The 9,852-nt window shown below is 43.2% G+C and overlaps 1 protein-coding gene across 7 annotated transcripts in view; it reads right to left on the minus strand.

The window, feature by feature from the left end:
• dgkb (diacylglycerol kinase, beta) overlaps positions 1-6,135 on the minus strand; it is a 56,549-nt gene extending 50,414 nt beyond the window's left edge. For 2 of the 7 annotated variants that reach the window (XM_069537292.1, XM_069537293.1), the window contains exons 1-4: positions 5,983-6,135; positions 1,612-1,789; positions 1,090-1,232; positions 534-790 (exon numbers count right to left, since the gene is read on the minus strand). The gene's annotated coding sequence lies outside the window, so the exon portion shown is untranslated. Of the gene's footprint in view, positions 1-533; positions 791-987; positions 1,243-1,611; positions 1,790-5,982 lie in introns of all 7 variants that reach the window. The other 5 variants (XM_069537291.1, XM_069537290.1, XM_069537287.1 and 2 more) reach the window with 5 other exon arrangements.
• Between the last annotated feature and the right edge of the window lie 3,717 nt (positions 6,136-9,852).

The raw sequence follows: 9,852 nt of genomic DNA on the forward strand, positions 1-9,852 counted from the left end.
ACACATTCAAAGCAGCAGTCAACACAGTGAGATCCCACCAGTGTTGCTGCGTTAACACGCTGGGTGCGTGGGAATCTGCCTCCCTCGCATAAACTTTGATCTGCCCCTGGAGCTCAGGCGAGAAAATGATCTGCAGTGTCTTTATTTCATGTTTCTGCACATGACGGCACAAAAATGAGCTGATGAAGAATCTTCTCATTTATCTCATCTGTCTCCAGTGAGTCTATATATCCATCAGCATCATACACTGTACAGTGCGATGCGTGCAGCGCGCTCCTGCCGTGCAGTGCACTGTAATCGCCCTCTCTCCCTCCGTTGTTCTGCGGTTGCAGTGCACTCTCACATCACACAGAGCTGCCATCCTCTGAATCCAGCTCCATCACATCAGCTCCGCTGTGCTGCAGTGAGGAGGATCCATGTGCAACGATGCCCAAGATCTGAGGTGATGCCGTGACATGAGATGCAGAGCAGCGGTGGCCACACTGCGACACCGCAGCATCACAGAGATGAGGAGATATCAACACGCTGCTCACCTGCTGCAGAGAGGAGGAGAGGGAGGCGTCCTCCAGTCCAGCCAGATGTTTTCAGATGAAGCTCCTCATCGCTGCCGTCCTCCTCTGGCTCTTCTCTCTCAGCTGCACGGCTCAAGTGGGTGTGCGTAAAAAGACAGAGAGGACTGAGGAGATGGAGGAGCAGGAGCAGCTCCTCTCTGATGCATGTGAGCGTGAGGATGATGGGGTGGTGTGTGTTTTTCTCCGGCGGTGTCTGGTCTCTGGTCAGAGCAGCATCACTGTGGATGTGGAGGAGAGAGAGAGAGAGAGAGAGAGAGAGAGAGAGAGAGAGAGAGAGAGAGAGAGAGGAGGAGGAGGAGGGAGAGAGAGAGCACAGTTACCCAACGCTGCGCTGCCTGCAATGATCAGTTTCCATACTCCCGCTCCCTCGCGTCACATCCCTCCATCCCTCCCCCTCTATCCCTCTGCTCCTCACCTTCCCCTCCCTCCTCTGAAACACCCGAGGTCCAATGCTCTCCTGTTTTTTTTCTCCTCCGTCTCTTCCTCTCTCTCTCTACTCCCGTCTCCCTCCCCTCACCTCTCTCTCTCTCTCTTTGTCTCTTTCCTCCCCACTCCATTCAGTGCATCTCCATCTCTCTGCTCCGGTCACCGCATCAGTCATCCAGCCACATTAGCTTTCAGCACGACGGGCGGTAAATGCAGCAACCTGTGGGATCTCTCCTCCAGAGGACTGAGGAGAGAGAACAGAAGAGGAGAGGTGAAGCATACAAAGAGATGAAAGGATGAGAAATGTATTTAGAGCAAATACAAACTAGATCTACGTCCAAATTCTGAAATGGAAGAAATAAAATCAACAATTATTCCCACATGGCTTTTTTTTCAGTGATGACAAAGAATTAGTTCATTAGTTCGAGGATTCATAAGACGGGATTTTTCAGGAGTGTTGGTGATGTTGAACGCAGCCAAAATACATAAATAACCTGTTTTCAGTTGATTTTATCCATAAATGAAGCTTCAGCTGCTCGATGGAACAACATGTTTATGCATCGTTAATATTTCATACTGCACCATTGACATTTGAGGCATTTAGCCGACTCACCTGTCCAGAGAGATGCATGACGAGCTTGAAATGAACTCAGTGTCTTAGGTGGCTTCACTGGAAGGGATCAATAGCACTGAACCCAGGGGTCGGAGCCGCGTCAATAACATATCAAATGTAAGAAATTCTTCAAGCTGGCACAGAAAGGTCACACACACACACACACACACACACACTGCTGGAAAAAATAAGAACAAGAGGGGAAAAAATGAAAATCTGCGTATTTTAGAAAATGTGACTCAAAAAAAGATGCAAACTCTTTCTCAGCACTGCTCACATTAGCACGAGGTCCATCAATGAACACAAAGCAAATCAATAGAAACAATATTTATTACAGGACAAGCATTTAAATCCAGATTGCTACTTTAGCTCATGCATGTTTACACGACATTAATCCAGACGTATATTGGAATTGACCCCGAAGAGAAAAGTTCAGAGAGAACATTATAAAAGTAGTGGGCTACTTTTATAATCTGTGCTGGTTTGATAGTTTGGTAGCTTCGGTGACATTTTAATTTATAAGGAGATTAATCATTTGAAGAATACAACAAAAAACATTCCAGCTGACTTCTCCACACTCTAATGTTGCTACTGCTGGTTTTGGTCTGTTCTCTGAGGGAGGGATCACAACCCCATTCCTCCTCTTGTTTCTAGTTTGGCTGTAAAGCGTCTTGAGAGAGCAAAGTTGTGAAATTGGGCAAAGGACCAACTCTTCAGCAGCTATTTCCTAAAAGACAAGACGATCGTGGGGCGGACATTTACCCTCCAGCTCCTCCAGGGGAAGTGCTGTTGTATAACCCTCTACCTTTGTGGAGCATATGTTCACTCCTGCAGGAGGCACAGAGGTTACTCGATAATATCTTCTTTATGTAGCCTCCCACCTGCAGGAGCCATCGACCCACCGGCGTCGGCATGGCTCGAGTTTCGTGAAAGATGGCAGAACAATGACCCAGATATGAGCGGTGTGTGTGTGTGTGTGTGTGTGTGTGTGTGTGTGTGTGTGTGTGGCTGAGCAGTGTGCCAATAACATTTGTGTTTCAGTGCTGCCTCCAGGCCGTCTGTGTAGGTCATGTGGGTGTTTACATTTGTGTCAGAGGCAGAAGCTGCTGAAGTATCGACACGTCCTTCACATGTGACGCTCAGTGGGACACAGGGCATCTGCTTCTCAGGGACGAGCAGCAAACAGGACTCATTCGCTCCACGTGAGACACTTTAGTTTGGATTGTAGGTCTTTAAATGAATGCAGTGAGCAGAAGTTAATATTGTTGTGCTGGTGCATGAAGGAGGTTGTTCTTTGTTCACTTTATTGCTGTTAGCAGAGGAACCCTTTTCTTGTGCCGGTACCTCGGCTCTGAAACACGGGGACAACATTTTAAGTAAGGGTGTTAAATATTTTATAACCAAGAGCTTCGACACTGACAATAAGTCTGCATCTTAATTCCTAAACAGAAACTAATACATTCCATATAACGTCCTCCTCATTGTTACACCACCAATAAAACTACTAATATAGATTAAAAATAGCTGAGACAGGGGGTAGAGCAGGTCGTCCTCTAAACAGAGAGTTGCTGGTTCAATCCCGGTCTTCCCCTTCTACATGCTGAAGTGTCCTTGGGCAACTTGTGAATGAGTGAATGGCAAAAAACTGCGCTGCAAAGAACTTTTGAGTGACGATCAAGACTAGAAAAGCTTAACACAAACACAGACCATTTACCATCTGAAGCAATGTTAATCAGTGAACTTCCAATTCAAAATGAATAATAGAAGATTTGCTCACAAGCCTTTTTATTCTCTGCAGTTGAATTCAAATGTATTTATTCCAAACCACTGTTGGACACTGATCCACCGACCCCCCGTGTTCTAATTAAGTCTTGGTGCAACACCTAGGTCTTGACACGCACGCTGCATTGTGCCTGCACGTACAAAACCTCTCACCAACAACAAGAACCACCTCCCTTTGTCATGCTTCTCTCTTTGTACAGGATGTGTTTAACATGCAGATGACACAAAAGATGAACGTCAGATGAGGCCTGTCGGCGCTCAGAGCACCAGACCTGCATCATCAGGGCATCTCGTGAAGTCATCGAACATGTGGGTCACTCACCCCGGCGGCTGACTGCATCACGCTCCGGATCAATGATAATTCAAATGTAATCCTTTTGTCTCGATGCAGGCGGCTGCGAATGTGACGGGTTTGAGTCTCTGAGTGGTTTCATCCGTGGACTAAAACCCAGTTAAACCAGTTGAGCATTACATTTGTTTTCTGACAAAGCAGCGTTGGACGCACGCACATTAACAAACAGAGGTAGCGAATGTTAAAACCAAGAACTTTGCATACGCGCTCTGCTGATATGACATTAATAGAGTCCATCCTCCTTGTTATCTTTAATTCTTTTTCCATCTAAAAACTCACAGAGACACATCAACCTACTGAAACAGGAAACAGGATTTTATGGAGCTTGACAATATCAGAGTAAACCAGTGACTCTGATTGACTGTTAGCACGAGTCTTGTCCAAAATATACCAAACAACACATCTCGTTTATACGACTTGTACACAAATATCTAGAAAAAGACAGATTATATACAAAAATGGATGAGCATCCCTCCGTCCTCCAGCTGTACAGAAATTAACACGCCAGCCTGTTTTCGTGGCATCAAATAACTAAATGTGTTCTTTGACTTTTTTGGTTTGTGTCCCATCTGGAGGCTGCGTCTCGACAATCTAAACATGTGGCTTCATTTCTGGTAAACTGTCATATTATCCATCTTTCTGTAAAAACAAAGTGGTTCGTCTGTTATTTTCTTTGTATTTTTCTCTGTAAAGAAAAATCAAACAATATTAATGTTGTATTCGGTGGATTTTTCTTTCCCTGTTCAGCTTCTAGTAAAAAACCGTTCAAGCCAACCGACCAAACAAAAACCAATAACAAGACCAGTAAATATAAAAGCTCCAGCTTCCTGGTGATGAGCTGAATCCTCTGAGCAGGACGCACACGGGTGTAAACTGATGATTACAACACATTCCCGAACGCCACATATTGCAGCTCGATCCATCTGCTGCGAGCAGATCGGTCGTAGAATAAACATCACATTCCCACATCAACGTTACAACATCGCACAGCCAATCAAATCGCCCCATTACTGATACAGGGGGCCGTCGCTGCCACGACTGTGACAGCAGCACATACAGTTTATCAATTCCACCCCACTTCTGGCCCCGTGCGCTATAAATAGCCTGCGAGTCTAGTGCAGAACACCATGTATCATAATGGGCCCATTACGTAAGGTCCTGTCTTGAGCGAGCACAGAGGCCGACCCCGGGTCTTTCTTCCCATGAGGCCGAGGCCAAATTGATTCTGGCTGAGTAACAGACAGCGGGGTCTCCCTCGCTGAGTGTGCATCCCCAGGCAGGAGCGAAGGAGCATTAGGAGTTTGGAGAGAGTGACGTTAATGTATGAACACTTAATATCAGCCCGGAGGCATCTGCCATTTTCAGCTAATCTCTCAGTATGTTAGAGGAGCACCGGCCATTAGTGGAAGAGTTTCATTCAAGACTGCGTGTGCACAACGTATTGTGTGTTCATGTGGTGTCGGGTCTCGTGTCTCGTGTCCGATGAATCTGATTATCAGAGCAATACAGTTTAAAATAAAATAAATTCATCAAATGACCCGTACATCACATGTTTTTTTCACCACTTCCTTTTTTCCCCCAGTTATTCGCTTCCACCCTTGAGGATAATTTCCTCTAATGATAAACGGAAACTTTGTGCTGTGAAGGATAAATGATGAATGTGAGGACACAAGGAAACGTGTGAAACACGGTTGTGTTTTCATCAAACTTAAACAATCTCAACATTTGATGACTCAGCTTTCATTTCATTATCACCGCTCCATTTTCATCCTCTGTTGCTTCCACCGCTCACTCATCACTGATCAACCAATTCACCGAAATGTGCATTGAGCTCGAAATCTCAGCTTTAAGCTCCCAACTTTACACTTTTGAGCCCGTAGACACGAATGTGCAGACATTTTGAATTTATTTATGAGCCTGTCACACCTCATCCTTTTTCTTTGCTCTTCATTATCATGCAGTGTCTTTCATTATTGGAAAGAGGCGTCGTTGTGTTGTTTAAACGCTCCAGACACACAAATACAACTTTCACATTGAAATTGAGACGGCACCATGTGAGATTTAGAAAACGATAATTAAGTATGAGGACAATAAATAAGAGATGAGACTGTAGAAATACATGATACACAGAGAAATACTTAAACGCTATGTAAAAGGGAATACATGGTTTCAGGTTAGCTGATGCATAGTAATGCAGGTAAAGAAGCTGGTGGATTTGATGAATTAAACAGACTCACGGATCAGTGGGCAGGTGGCAGGAAGTCCATCTAAATATCCAAACACATGGAAAAGACCAGACTATGACACAACAGGGAGAAGAGCTGACACACCAGGAAAATCCAGAGGAGGAGGAGGAGGAAGAGCAGGGACGATCCAAACAGAGCAGAGGAGGAAGAGGGTTAATTAAACTCAGGTGTGACACATGAGGTGGAAACAGGAACAGGAAACTCACACACAGACAGGAAGAGAAGGGGGAAGAGGAGGAAGCTTCAAAATAAAACAGGCAGGGACTAACTAACACACATATACCTCCACCAAGGCCCTTGTGAAAACACATTTAAATTCACTACAAGGGGGATTTTTACTTGACTCTGCACTAAATTAAACTCACTCATCAACATTTATGGATTTCTCTCTGAGAAATTAGACTTTCCGAGGGATCCAACTTTATTTAAACTGGTTGAGCGAGAAATAAACGGTTCCCATCAAAGGTTCCTGGGAAAAGCTCCTGCAGTGTATGTGAAACATGAAACACATGCAAATACTAGAGTTAGAATAAAACATCACACAGACCTTATTCCATGTAAGTGACGTGTGTGTTTGCATGTGCCCACATTTGTGCATTCATGCATGTGTATGTAGTATGGCACACACACACACACACACACACACACACACACACACACACACACACACCCTGCGCAGACAGTTGGTTATCGTAGAATGACTCACTGGAGGATTCTGTGTTGCTGAGGGAGAACATCACATTTGTTCACTTTCCCATCTGCCACCGAGCAAACGAAGAGAAAAGAAGGAAACAGACGAACATGATGTGTTGATTTAACTGTTTCTACAAAGATAAAACTCGTGTCTGTGGAATAAACGTAGATTTAAAGTTGTAAAATAAAGACGATGGTAAATTTGACTGATAATCGTCACATCCGTGATTCCGTGGAGAATCAGATGCTGCAGCACAGAGGCCGTGAGGCGCCGGAAGTCGTCTGGTGTTTCCTGGCGTTTGCAGGTTTTCCCTGAACTCTGCTGATGTGATTTGTCCTCGACCCAGCGAACAGAACAAATTCTTACAAGGACACAGGCGCTGTGATGATATGGAACTGGCATCTGGTTGTATTCACGTCTCACAGGCGGCAGCGGCGGAGCTTCGTTCTTTACCGGTGGCCACGTGATGAAAAGGAGAAGGAGTGAATATTCATGGTTTCACTTGATTTATCTTTCTGTCTTCTCTGGAAATCCTGGTGGTTTGTTGTTTTATATCAGACAGCGTTTACTCGTGTTTTCCTATTTTGTGTTTAGACCTTTTGTACTTTTTCATATGTTTTTTTGTGGCTACTGTCATAACAGTGTTCAAAGTCTGAATCTACTCTGCCGCTGAATTAAAAATTAAAATGATGAGACTTTTTAACATCAAGAGCAACAGATTATTTAGAAAGAAATTAACCGAAATGTTGCATCATTTTTCTCAAAGATGGAGTCTGTAAGTTTAGGTCATTCCTATCACACTGATGTTCAAGGCTGAGTCATGATTGGTTTTTCGGGGCCTCGCTGCCGTGGCTCCACCCTTCAATAGCTAGAGCGCGGACTCCGGCTCCAAAATTCACAAGATGGCAGCGTTTGTATCCAGGGTATTTTTGTTATGTTTTCCTGGATAGTGGGAGGAAGTGGAGACATGTCGTCCATCTTTATTTATGGTTTGTGGTTGTAACACACACACACACACACTCACACTCACATATTATATTGTATTATAACCAGAGACACTGATATTTATAACTTCATGAGGCCATTTGCTGGCATCAGTTTGTTTTTTTGTGAAATACTGTTGATTTGTCACATCGATGATTCAGAGGTGGTTTAAAAATCTGCTGTTAACCTGCAGAGGACGAGATGACTGCTGGTTTATTTCTGCTCCTTTCTTTTTTTTTTTTTACATTAGAAAGAGATCCAATTGTTATCGACAGCTTCATCGATCGTCCGTCTTGAGCGACATTTCCTCGTTCCATTAAGCGAGACCCTGGGGCGGCATTCTCCCACCACTTAATAGTAGGATTTCATGTAAAGGCCACATCCTTCTCCACTGCGATCAATACGTCAGATTCTCATCTCGTTACGTCGATGGGAAACTTCAGTAACACAACAGATCATTAAAACAGCAGAGGAGCACAGAGAGCTGCTCGTAATGTTTGCTGGAGAATATTCACAGACTTTAACAGGTCACGATTATATTCATCATCTTCTTGTTTTTAACGGCTCGACTCGTCAAGAGAGTTATGGGGTACAGTATAGATCGGCTTTTATTTCTGCTTTAAAGCTAAATTAGAAATTAGAAAGTAGAACGACCCTGAACAGAGCGCGTTTATCTGCCAAGGCCCCGATATTAAAGAAAAGGATAAAAAAGTAATGGATCCTTCGTCCAGACCCTACAGCAGCTGAGAAAAACTCCCAAATCACAAGATCCAGGTTTTTATAAGGATCTCTCCACTCAGACATCTGTCCCCTAAATATTTCAGGTTTTTAAAATCAAGCTCCATAAATGATTTTCCTGGGAAATCTCGATTTTACAGAAAGTCAAAATCTGATCTGCCCCCTGATCCAGATCTGCAACACAACTATCAGGTTCTTTCTTGGCCCATCTCACATCCTTCCAGCAAGTTTCACAGAAAAAATGTTTCGTAGTTTTTCCTTAATCCTGCAAAAAAAACAACAACCAAACAGACAGGTGCAAACACAAGCTCCTATGTGCAGATAATAATAATGAATCAAATAAGAGCCCACAGGGCCTCGTAAAAACACGTCCCACTGCTCCTCTTCCATCCTCTCCTTGTCTAGAAATGGTTTATAGAAATAGATTGAACATTAACGAGCCTGAAACCGTGTTAACTGTCTCATCACTGTCACGTTAATCAGTGAAAGCACCGTGTTACAGCAGAAGTACAATTTTAAATACGCACATACAACAGGGAGCGCTGACACTGATACGAGTAACGAAGCACAATATTAAAATCAAAGAAACAACATCAAGCGTCGACGCTTGTTTCTTCTCATAGATTCTCTGAACAAAAAACTTGAACAGCAGTGAATCAGCCAGTTTCTCTAAAAAATAAAAAAGTAAAGAGAGTTTCGATGAAAACCAAGTAAAAACCACATTATTCCTGATTATAAAAAAATTATAATAAGATGACAGATGATTGGTGACAGTGTGATCACATAGACATGAACAGAGACCAGCAGGTTCCTGCTCTGTGCAGGTTGAACTGGAGCTGACGTGATTGTAACAGTCACAATGAACTTCACACTGCGTTGTGAAAATATCCTATATCTATTTATCTTACACATTCACTGTGTATCCAGATGACACAGCTGTTATCTGCATCTGTTCGATCCACTCAAACTTTGTTGTTCCGCTAAACCACCGTGACGCTCCTGCACACAACGCCATCTGTGGACCTGTTAATCTGACGCATCATTAACATTCACACCTGCTTGGGCTCCTTCGCCTTTTTCCACACACACACATCAGATGTGAACAGATATCTTCATAATCAACATTACACAATGTCACACTGATTTGTATTATTACTCTCATGTGATGTCACTTCACAGTGGATGTTGTGTAACTGTACATTATTGGTGGTTTTCACTTAGTTGTAGTATAAAAATACAACTGTATAGATACACACACATATATATAAATAAGAGTATAATACTATAACATATTAGTCTATGCATATATTTATATAGTTGTATTATACTGCATGTTTATACACACAAATATACTTTATATATTCATTTGGAATTTCCCCCTGGGGACAAATAACGTTGTTTTGGATTTGAATTAATATACAATACACATATACACACACACTCTC

Source organism: Paralichthys olivaceus, chromosome 13 (assembly GCF_024713975.1).
Source record: "Paralichthys olivaceus isolate ysfri-2021 chromosome 13, ASM2471397v2, whole genome shotgun sequence".
Taxonomy (NCBI): Eukaryota; Metazoa; Chordata; class Actinopteri; order Pleuronectiformes; family Paralichthyidae; genus Paralichthys; species Paralichthys olivaceus.